The following is a 13,280-nucleotide window of genomic DNA, read 5'->3' on the forward strand; positions in this document are numbered from 1 at the left end:
AGCACGTGCTATTCACAGCATGTAGCTGTGTGGAAATCATAACACGTTCTGCAAATTGATGTCAACGCCTCTTTGAACCCTCGCTTTACAAATTTAATTCAAGATAAGTACCACACTTTTGTATGCGTCTGCGCACAATACCTATTCAGATTGATTGAGGAGTTGAATCGGTAATCGACTATCTGGCCGGTCGGTAACCCTTCATTATCAATGCGCTGCCAAAGGAGTTGTTATGAAATAAACAAAAAAACTCTTTGTTCTCGCTAGACCTTTTTTATTTCCATTTACTAAACTCGACAAACTAAACGGTACGTAATGAATTTATAAGTACCTACACATATCATTGTCGATTTACTGCATCATAGTATTTCATAGTTTCTTGTAAATACTAACACTTAACGTTTGTGTGATTTTAATTTTTTAAACTGTGACTTAATAGGTGGATCAATGGCAACATTAGAAATATCTAAAAAAAAATCTCTCGAATCTCGAAACTTCCAAGGTTTTTACATATTGGAACGTTGTGTTATGACTTACTTTATAATATGGATTACGTAATATTTATGAACTCATGAAACAGCGAATAATCTTAAATATTCTAACGTAAAGTAGGTATGTAGGTGACTTTTGTGGATACGACGTTATCTACACTTCATTATGTTCTAAACATGACCTGAAAAGTAAAAGCATACATATAACATAATAATTTACATACATAATAATATATCTAATTCTAATTCATAAATAATTAACGTAACGTAAGAATTACGTATTATTACCTTATTATATAATAACATTGGGAATCTCAGGTATAATATGGAATGGGTCTTTTGCCATAACCACAAACCAGCTGCCGTGTTTCTATTGATAATTTCTCAGATTCCTAGATTGGATGAAGTTGAAGTACATGGGTAATTATGTATGTCATGCAGTTTTCATATCATGTAGATTACAATTTTCAAAATTCCAGTCACAATTCCACATTTAAGACCAAATAAACCTAAGCTTACGTGAGTTGCGATGATCTTGTTAGGAGAAAAAGGCACGAACGATCTCTAGTTCAGTTGTCGGGCTTAACCATTAAACCAATCAGACAGCTAATTGATCATCGTCGATGAACTAAATTAAGGGTTTATATTGAGATTTCTTTTAACTGTAGCAGTTGAAAATCAATGTTGATATGGAATTGATGGGATTGACATAAGGATACAACTCGTAAGTTGTAGTTTCGTAAGCTTATGTCAATCTAAACTTTGAGTTTTCTTTATTATTCTATTCGAAGTGTTAGTCTATAATACGGTTTACTAAAACACTAAAACGATACAAAAGTAAACAGCACATTTCATTTTCTAGTCTTGAGACTAGACCGTTGTCTCTTTATGCTAAGTGTAAAGCTAAGTTAAATCAGAAATGCCTTTGAAAACGTGAGACAAAAGTCATAGGTACTTAGTTGAAACGACCTTTGGTAGGTTTGTAAGTCAGACACGGTTGCATTGCCGCCAGACGTGGTCACAACAAGTCATTGATTGAACTAGCGATCCACCTCGACTTCACTCGGTAGTTAAAATTTTTAGTAGTTTAGTTTAATCAACTTTTTAAACAATTGTTATCTTTATATATATAATTCTTCTGTACGTGTGTATGTCACTGAACTTCTCTTAAACGACTGGACCGATTTTGATGAAATTTTTTGTGTGTGTTCAAGGGGATCTGAGAATGGTTTAGATTCACAATTTTGTCCGCTGGACAATGTTTTTTTAATTAATTTTTAATTTATTAGTAGTTGTTGATTTTGGAATGTTTTACATCGGATCCGACGGACGGCGCTACCATCGCAGTGTCAAATATTAATGACGTTAGATATTGTCATAACATTTGAATAATAATTTTCATCAAAAAGGTCCAGGATGAAAAAGTTTAAAATTTTCAAATGAACGTGTAGACAGGACAACGTCTGTCGGGTCCGCTAGTTATCTATATAGTGTAAAATATCCAAATACGAGCTGAAGAAATTCTAATCAAGTGAGTTTACCTAAATGAAAATCCATAACATAATATCTTTTTTATCTATCTTCTATCATAAAAGCTTACTTGTCGATCTCCTTCCTAAAGAATTAGGTGGAAGGTGTAAAATGCACATTGAAAAATGTAGTACTCATTTATCGCCTGATATGTGCCTCGGGAAAAAGCATGTCCATACATCAGGTAGTTTTCCAGACTCCATGCTTTTACCATTTTCCCAAACCACGAACCCAACCCAATCTTTGACTAACTAGAGATTATGAAAACCCGTTAAAGCGATTTGGTGTTTATTACTCGTATGATTGTTAAGACGGACAGACGCAGCGGGGGAGTGTGTCTAACTTCTTTAATATGTATAGTGCGGGCACAGTACGGCGTGTACGGTCTGTGCGGCGCACGGTGTCAGGTGCAGTCGACCTCGATGGTCGCCATGCCGTCTACTGTCTAGAGGACGCGCGGTCGGCTCGACCATCAATTCACATTAAACGTCACTGAATTCGACACTGAAAACTACAAGCCAGTACTCAATCTTTATGTATGCGTTTTCAATGATCTTTTAGTACATAATTAATTATTTTTTAATAGATCAATCAGTCAGAATATTGGTGTAGCTTGAATAATTTAGTTTAAGGTTCCTTTACTTACAGAATTTGTAATAAAACTTGTTATGAAGATTGGTTCTTGAAAGATGCCTTCAGCAAACTCGACGCTTCTTGGTCAGCAGTCCACTGACGGCTAGTCGATCAACAAAGCTTTTTTTTATAAATCATACATTCCTCTATTACCCTAACATAACACACAAGCAGAAAGTGAAAAACATCATAGTCTACATATTGTGAAAGAATACAGACATGTATTGTTAAAGTACAGTCCATTCCGACAGCAACAAAGAGCCATCGATACAATAATGAAGCAATAAATGTAGCATTAAGATTGTACCATCTCATTGAGTGACTCAGTTTCAATGAACGGGTAGAACGCCCGCTGTAGACTAAATAAACAAGAAATCACGTAAATGTTTCCCCGTCTGGAGTGCCTTAAGAAATCGAGACGCAGACAGTAAACATTGCACTAACAGTACCTACCGTATACCTATTAAATACGAGTTCTTTGCAAATTGCAATATCAGTTTTATATCGGAGACCATTTTTTCTTGAAATATAAAAGACACATTACTTCATAGCTCTTCTTGACAGATTGTATTTAAACGCTACGCTTAGGCTCGTTTGAGTACAACACATGAATAAAAGCCAATGAGTACATACCTAATATAAATAATAATTAACGTTCGACATATGATGTAAAGTCCTCACACTGACTTTGGACCAAACAGGTAATTGTTGGTGTTCAGTAATAAGTTGCTTTAAAACACAGGTTTTTTAGTTCAGCAATGGACTCTCACGGGCTGTTGATGATGACGATAATGGATAAATTGAAAACGTTTGAACAGTCAGTTTTGATCACTAATGTTATTGTTATTATAATACGTTACGCTTAGTTACCTAATCGATGTAAGTATAAGCTTAGCGTAAAAGTATATCGGACTGCCTAGCGGGTTATCGGAGCTCCGGCTCGAAGAGCAAATGTAGGAACAGGGTGGTTTTAGTCAGTAAGAGTCTGACACTCCTTCTCGCCTCGCCCAAGGCGGGAGAAGTCATTAGATGATTTTCTCCCCTCAAAAAACATATAGTATTGCTAAGAAGAGAACAAACATCTTAAAAGTTGTTTTCCAGAATCTTGGAACAATAAATTTCACAAAAACGATCGTAACTTGAGTGACAGAAGTTATGGCGCATTTGAAATGAACCGAAGGCCTTTTATCCAGACCAGTGTAACATTTGATTCAGGTCACGAAGATAAAGTGTGTAACAAAAGTTAAAACCTATATAAAACATATCGATTTTATTTTATAGAAGTAGAGTAGGTATAGATCTCATTATGTCCCCAAACTACTATTAAAATGAATACTAGTACAATTTAACAATTTAATTCAATTTAATGTAACATATTCAATCATAATGGTTTCCAGTAATATGATGAAATCAAATGTTTACTACTGATTTCAAACCGTTTTAACATTAGCGGGAGAACTCTATGAATCAATTTCAGAATTAATAAATTACCTACTTGAGACATCAAAGTAAATTCTTATGACTTATTAGCATAAACTGATTTACAAAGCACTATTTGCATGAAACAATATACTTTTCAGCTGTTGATAGATTACTTTGAATTTATAAAGTCACCAAAATAGTTAATTGAGAAACACTAACGTATTAATACATTAACGAAGAACATTAGACAATTAAACTTTTCTAATCAATACAATGTGACTAGACGCTATTGCGTGTATTTAACACGACTTTCAGCTTCATTTATCGAGTGTCGAGACGAGAAAGGAAGGGTGGCGAGGGGGTCGCGATGACGCCGCCTGGGGTCAGACGGCGGCGTTCAAGGTTAAGGCCACCCCCCACGCCCCCTATCGCACGCACGCTGTAATGATACTTATACACAACCCACTGACGCACCTGCACCCTTGCACTCAACCCTCGCCAGCCAAACTAAATGTTAACGTCTTTCTTTTGCCTTGTCATCATAAATAATTTACGTTTGCAGACATATTTTCTTTTTATAATTATGAGATGGATTCACAAAATATTTGGCTTTAATTTAATGATTTTATGTGTGGTGAAAGAATATATAATGATTATTTAATAGTAAAAAGGTTTGTTGTTTATTAATAAATGTTCAATAGTAGTGAAAAAATACGAATCACAAAGCATGGTGTAACACCAACAGTCCAATGCATTTCAATATATTGTGCACGTACGAAGTGTCCGTTCGATTGAATTCAGACGATAGCCGGCTTTTGATTTACAGGTTTAGTTCATAGCTATTCCTAGGACTATCATCATAATACATTTTAGCACCATAATTTCATTTCCTATGACGTTATGTGCTAAATTGGTGCCTACATATAATAGCAAAATGTTTTGTCATTGTCACTTGTTAGGAATGACAATAGATAGACGCATTTATTATATGCCTTAATAAAGATTTGCATCGATAACTGTGTCTAGGCAAGCACTTGTGTGTTTCAGTTCAAGTTTTGTATAATTTTTGCATTCAATCAACGATTTGCATTAATTTAATTTTATCAATTCAACAGACAGCAGCTATAACTTTTCTTACCCGTCAATTCAGAAAGCATTCTGATCTATACACTATCTAATTAACGTAACAAGTGAAGCTTACCAGATTATAGACTGAAACTATGCAAAAATCTGTTGTGAGCTATACCTGTTAAGATGCATGTAATTATGTATACATAAGTGTCTACTGAACGTGCATAGCTTTGGCAGACTGTCCGACGGCGCAGACGAAATGCTATTAAGTGACGTCACAGGCTACCTTGTATAAGGGGACGCAGCGTAATCGCGCACTGCCGCCCGACAACGGCCACCGCGCACGCCCTCGCGACAATCGTGCGACCAAGCTCGTTATGTAAGCACGCATTCAATAACAGATTAATTTTATTGCTCATGTCTATATTGTTTCAGTCCACTATTGTGTTTACGCTACACAATGAGATTACGATTTTCAAATATCTGCTAAATTAAAACTTGATATTGTAATTGATGAAGTGATTAATTTAGTTATTTATTTAAGGAACTGCACGTTTTCAGTTACGAATACAAAGTGGTAGACGCTAAGATAGGTAGATAAGAGTTTAAGATAGAGATAATATGGATGCATGTAATTGGAATAAATTACATTACAATTAATTAAATTCTTCGAATGGAAAACCATGTTATGTATACCCGCCGCATTTTGGTAGTATGTTAGTCTACTCTGAAACAGTACGGTACAAAAGGTCAAAAACAAGTAGATCTTTAATTGAATATTTTATACTGAAAAGATAACATTGTTTATGTTAGGTATTTAATTAAAAAGTTGTAAAAATAACTTCTAAATAATATTATCGTTTCTTATTAATTAAAGTCTGGTCAGAAGCGTGTTATTTCATTTTTATACACCAATCAGAGTGTAGACGGAATTGATGGCAACTAGCTCTATATTACAGAACGTAATCATGGCGGTTTCGGTAAAAAGGAACTGTGACGATGATTTTAGTGTCGCTCGTGAGTCAGTTGTGAACCAGGCGGTCGTGCGGCCGGCGGATATGAGTCCTTCCTCCTCACTATCGGCCGGCACTTTTGTTAAATTAAAATGGATGAGGTTTAAAGTGGAGCGGTCGTAACTAACGGTTGACGCGGCGACGTCTGTGCGCGATTGCGACAATCTGCCACGCGGTAGAAAATAGGACGCGCCGCCGCCGCCACCGCCCAGCCGCCGGCCACGACGCGTGGGGTCGCGCTCCCTCGTCACTCCGACACTCCTCGCTGAACCTGACTCCACACTTATAACTACTATGCAAAACCGACATAACCGACTCTTATATCTCATACTAACCAAGCCGCCCGAACGCTATCGCTCATCGCTTCCACAAGGACCACGCGCTACCCAAAAAAAAATCATCAAACCGGTTCAGTTTGCCTTAAAGTAATATAAAAGTTAATTGTATTATTGCATGATAACCAAATCAAGTTATTCTTGTAAAGTTAACTCTAAAATATTAACTAACAGACGTTCAAAGTTCGACACAGACCAGACACAAGGTGACTCTATTGAATAATTTCTAAATTATGAATATAACAAGTTCAAATTCTGTGAAAACATTGTGTAATATTAGGTTTATAACAATACAGTTGATATAAGACTATACATAGATACAATGTTTTATAAAAACTATATCCTGCGGTTTTATGCTATTCAAAACCGCAAATCTAAATTAAATAGGTATCCCAGCACCTAATACTTTGCCCAGCCCAGAGATCGACGGATGATCCCTTAATTGTGAGCACTATATCTATCACAACCATTTTACCAAGCATACAAACATGACATGCCACGTAGAAATGTACAGAGGTAAATATACCTTTGAAAATAAAACAACAGTCGTAAAATAAAACATAAGTACCTGACGAAAAAATGCGGTAATAACATTTTATTATTAAAACACGTTTAGCAAAACGATTCGCTGTTTCATAATGGTAAGCCATCACGTAGACTGTACAAATTACAAAACATTAATTAGTCAGCGAATTATCAATTAGGGTTGTCTGACTGCAACCAGATTACCGGGTTACGGCTATTTTCTCGGAAAACTATTTGTTACTCATCAAAAACACGAGGCTAGAGGTTCTAAACGTGATATCTTGTATTCGATCCCTAAAAACAACAAAATGAAAAACCCATATTAAGCTTCTTTAAATTTTGAAAGCTAAACTGCTACATCATTATTGTTGAGAAAGGAAAAATCCCGTCGATCTCATACGTCTAGACTAGAAACGAATTAAATTACTTTTTATTTTGATCTTAGCTAAATTTTAAAGTTCAGAATAAAGGTCGAATCCTTCCATTAACATCCAAGGATAGCAATGTCAATAAACATCAATTGAACCCGAAACTTAACATGAATTAACAATTGACATTAAACTATTAAAAACCAATTTAAATGATCAAATATGTATATCGAAGTAATTGTAGTAAAAGCGTAGTATTGTAGACTTTAAAATAGGTGTCTAGGTATATAAATTTACATAATGCAATTCGTCTAGACCAGACAGTGCGCTCGCTACGGCGCGTGTCGAAAGGAGGCTGTCTGGAGGTGAATCGAGTCGTAATGCAGTGCACTTATTGAGAGAACGCATTACAACGACCTACCATCATCTGAACTAGCTCTTTGCAGACGAAGACTTATCAAAGTCACACTTAACACGCAATAAACTATTATAAATACTTTGAAATTGTTGGATATATATTTTATATTGTTTACTCTTACGCTTTATATAGTAAGAAGTCAGTCTGTGTTTACTTTTAGTCAGAACTGACAATAAAATTAAAATATATATTTATTCTTCATTGTTTTTGTCATTACGCTTGTCCTTGTTATTTCCATAAGGGCAAGAGACCATACCTTTGTCAACAGACAAAGCCATGTGTGAAGTCAACTTACCTCTAGCATAATAGAAAAAAAATCGACATAGGTAATATACACTATTTTAAGTGATCGGTTTCTGTTTAAAGTGATTATACCACACAAATGTTTATCAAGTAAACAAACAAATGTATACATAAACAAAATCAATGGTAACTATCTAATTGCAAGTATCAAATAATGATACCTAATTATCTATCTATGCCCGAAATCAGTACAGTCCAATATCTTTGTTTCAATTAATTTACATGTAATCAGACAATAACCTGTAATTATCAATTACAAAAAGTATTTAAATTATCACCTCTCGTCGAGCAGCACGCTGTACCTGTCGCCTGAAATACGAGATATTATTTACTGCAATAGAGAGATAACGTTAGTACCTAATTGTGAAAAGCTTTCTAATCTAAATAGGTATTGAGACATTTAGCACTACCTGTCTACAACAATATCCGTCAATAGTCTTTGTATTTTTAGCTTTAGATTAGATGACGTCAAGTCAGTGGCGATAGCTGTTTGTCTAGTCTAGACGAGGCAGCGGCGTGGCGGAGTGGCGGAGTGGCGGAGGACAACAGACGAAGCGTGCCGAGCGTCTGGAGGTGAAGCGAAGGCCTCTCCATTGCCTTTTACGACTAAATGCATTCTGGACCGTCTCGCCGCCTAGATCCTAGACGACTAACAATTCAACAACGTTATATTTGCTCCACGTACTTATCGACGTCTGTTTTATGTGCTATTAAATTACACGTGTTTACCTTACCAAATGGTTTTCAAACAAAAATAATTATCACTTCTACTAGTTCCTTCAATACAACCGATATTTTAGCCAAAATTATAATTCTTACTTATATATTTTTCACTGAAACGACGTCATCATCATCATATAATCACCATAAGACCCTATATATATATATATATGTGACCACTGTTGACCAAAGGCCTCTTCTCGCACGCAGAAGGTTTGACCATTAATCATCACGCTTGATCAGAGGTTGGCAATTACAAATCTATAATTAGAAATTATAAGCGCAGGTTTCCTCACAATGTTTCCTTCCCCATCTCTGGTGTCCAAATAAGCTTATAAAGTACATAACTCGAAAAACGTCACATTGGTACTTGCCATTGGTAGGTTTCGAACACGCACCCTCATGCATGAAAAGTGGGCATCTTAAACCTCGGGGCTGCCACGACATCACCATCACTGCTGTTCAAAGACCTCCCCTTAATTAAGCAGCGAAAAACAAAGACATTGAAAACGACAGGATAGTCGGAACTAGACTGTTTGTTAGGCCTAGATAATTGCCTTGTTTCCTGTCTGATAACTTAGAAGCGGGGCACCTCCTAAGTTAATCGAAGGCTTAAGGGCAATTAGTGAGCACAGTACTCAGTCGTGCAACAGAGGGACGGTAATATTAATTAGTGTCGTGTACAGAGGGCGCGGGTGACGCGGCGCGGCCATCGTCTAGACAGCCTACGCCCGCCTCCCACGCCTACGTGCACCGCAACGCACCCCTTTGTCACAGACTTCAGTTAGCGTACCTACCTTAAGCTTGAACCTAACTCTAATAATATTATTTGAAATCACAACACGAGCGGCTTGTAGATCCCTGTACTTTGTTTACTTGGTTTATACGTCTCAGGGTTTGTACAGGATCAGAAAAGTGCCTAAATCTTTAGCACTTTCACACACAAAGAAAAGCAGCCCGTAAAGTCAAATATAATGTAAACTTCAATCTCTATTCGTTCTGGAATAATCAACATATCTAATTCGCTTTTCAATTTGCTTGTTGCTGTAAGTGTGACTGTTAGACGCAAGGTATCAGGTTCGATTTCCAAATGAAAGTAAGATGTTCAATTTGACATTCTCATAAAAAGGCTATATGTAGGTATAAAAGTAAATGAAGCACTACTAACTATATAAAGTAAAACTTTGCCCACCAATTATAGAACTAAATAAAAAAGGTAATTTAAAAAACTAACATGAAAATGAAAAATCCCTAAAACAAGAATACAAGAAAAATTTAAGCAATCGGGACCCATTCTAGAAACCCAGCCGTATGTGCCCTTACTAAGTCTTCATAATATTTAGAATGTGTCCCGTATGCTTAAATTTTTTTCTTGTATTCTTGTTTTAGGGATTTTTCATTTTCAGAAACGCAGTCGGGTTTTTTAGTTTTTAAATTACCGTTTTTATTTTAGTTTCTTTTTTAGTTTTATTATTTTTATATTTTGATAAATCTGGTGTCATTCTCACAGTAAATACGAATCAAACAACCCCTATCAAGCTGAAATCTATCGAGTCGTTCAGGCTAGAGAGTGGGCACTGGGCAATATTCGAATTTGGTGCCAAAAATCCACCATTTTGATTTTTTTATTATTTTGATATATCCAGTGTCACTCTCAGAGTAAAAACGAATCTAACGACACCTCTCAAGTCAAAATCCATCGAGTCGTTCAAGCTAGAGAGTGAGCAATATTCGAATTTGGCGCCATAAATCCGCCATTTTGTTTTTTTAAACATTTTTATATATCCAGTGTCACTCTCACAGTAAATACCAATCTAACGACACCTCTTAAGTCAAAATCCATCAAGCCGTTTAGGCTGCAGAGCGTGCCAAACAATTATACATACATACATACATACATACGAAAAACATAACCCTGTAAAAAGGGTTTTTACTTTTTATTATTAGAGATTATATAAGTAGCTACCTACTTTGAATGATTTCGAGTCAGTAATCCGTCTGGAATTTATTAATTGCATTATTAAGTAATCTTCAAACAGACAAGATAACTGTAACATGTCTAAATGTCGAAAAGTGACTGGATTTTGTAATTTGGCGCAGACGTCGAAACTTAGCGCAAACGTTTATAAGCTAGTCGGATTGAAGAGATTGAACATATCAGACGCACTTAGAGTACCTACATGATACCCACTTAGTTGCACAATTAGTCGGAAAAGCGTGAATTACTTATTCGTAATATTAAGAACCCCAATATCTACTTATTTTCAAATGCCTTACAAACTAATCGCGGTCCAACATTACATAATTACATAGGACTTATACATATACCTGAAAAAACTTAATTCAAATCCAAAATTGTGTAATAAACGAACATGAATTGTGAATGATTTGCTTCATATTAGTATTCAAAGGTATCAGTGAATTGCGTGCACTTACTATACAGTTTATGTTTGTATTGAGCCGGCGTCTAGACGCGGGGGCGGACGTGCGCAGAGGTTAGATAGGTACGACTCAGGCCCTTTCCTTTCACGACCCTTCAGTGCCGCTGTATGCGGAATTAGGTCACACACACAAACCTACATTTTTACCGTAAGAAGCGTAAGATTTTCAATTTGTCAAACAAGATTTTCTAAATATATCAATTTATTGGAAATATTACCAAAGCTGCGTTCGTTTCTTCGATTTAGAAGAACGTATTTATTTATCTCCATTATGTACCGAGTGAATAAATATGCATAACGATAGCACAATAACAATAAACTCAGTGGGTGAAGATAAGTAGTACAATGAACAGACATCGTCTGACTCGCCGGAGTCTGACCCGGCGACGGCACAGACGGTAGTTTCCGTTTACGATTTTACTGAGTTTTGAAATAAAACCTGAATAATACTGCTATAGGTCAGTCCTATTGACTTGTTTCCGATATCAGTACAATAAAACTGTATGAGTGTCTAGCTTTTATCAGTTGACCTATTCATGAGAATTGAACGAAACAATCCCTACATTAGTATTCAATATTTCTTCCGAATGATTGAACTGTAGCTTCTTCGAACACCAAATTTAAAACTCATCAAAGACTTAATTCCAATTACCATAAAGTTCACTTTAGTTGTAACATTTCTAATCCATGGATACGAACGTGTTTTATTGATTTGATAACCTTAGTTTTAATTCTGATTCATAAATAAGTAATTTATATACAGTCAATAAATGTTTTGTCTAGCCAGATTTACGTGTAAAATTGTCTGCCTACACGAACACATACAACGAGCCGCTCACTGAAAAATACGTGCAGATATCTAAAGTGTGTGTATAGGTCGAAATGTGTTACTAATAGCGTCTAGACTTCGTTTAACACGAGCTTGATTCAGTAGATATTAACACAGTATCTATGTACTTATACTTACATAGTGTTAACTTTCAATGAAGGTCGATCAGGTCAACCCGCAAAATCTGTTTTCAAACCATTTCTATATAATGTTCTGTTTATAATTTTAGACCCGATATCGTTTTAATTTTCTTGTAGGTACCTATCTGGTATCGAAATTGGAAAATTCTTTGGATTATTTACAAAATGAGAATGTTCTTTTGAAAAAATATTTATTAGCTACAAGAAAAATGTATTGATCTTATACTAGTAGGAGTAGGTTTTTAGAAAATCTGATAGCAATTCATTGATGGAGCTTCTTTATTGAGAAGATTTGAAATTAATTTGAAGTAAATTAGTTTCAGAATGGTAGCTACCGTTAGGTTAGGTACCTAAATAATAGTCATTAACCTTCCATTTATTTTAGGAAATTTAAGCTCTGTTGACTTTTAGACATAGGTAGTTATAATGTATATCGATAAAAGGTCCTAAAGGATTTTCTCAGAATTTATTGTTACACGAAGTAGGTTACCTAGATTTGGTGTGATTACTTTAGAGACTAAGTGGGAATTTTATATAGGCACTTATCTAGGCACTTTTCAAGATAAGTCTGTAGAGAAATGTCAAACCAACTTTGATATTAAATAAAAATAGAAACTCAATTTAATTGGTAGGTACAGACTACGTAGTCTGTGTGAGGTATTTCAACATTATGAAAAGGACAGATTAAGTATGAGTGACTGATAATAAGTTGTTCAGAACGGACGATAAGACGACCATTGTGTCAAACGTCTAGACTTTGTGAAGTACTACTACACGCAACAAGTCTACGACATTTACTACATAACTGAGATAACTAGGTATACGCATTTATTGTACGCTTCTATAGGTATTTATCTGAAGTTTCTCTTTGTTATAGCCTGGGAAACTTTAAGAAAAGGAAATTATTCTTAGCGCTAACAATTGCTGCACGACCTCTAATGAACCGCTAAAAAGTTTGAGTAAAGGTAAATGTAAAGTTTAAGTAAATGACTTTACATAAACTTCATTATTAGCAAGCAGAGAAAACAGAATTTATTCTGA

This window comes from Spodoptera frugiperda, chromosome 4 (genome assembly GCF_023101765.2).
Source record: "Spodoptera frugiperda isolate SF20-4 chromosome 4, AGI-APGP_CSIRO_Sfru_2.0, whole genome shotgun sequence".
NCBI lineage: Eukaryota > Metazoa > Arthropoda > Insecta > Lepidoptera > Noctuidae > Spodoptera > Spodoptera frugiperda.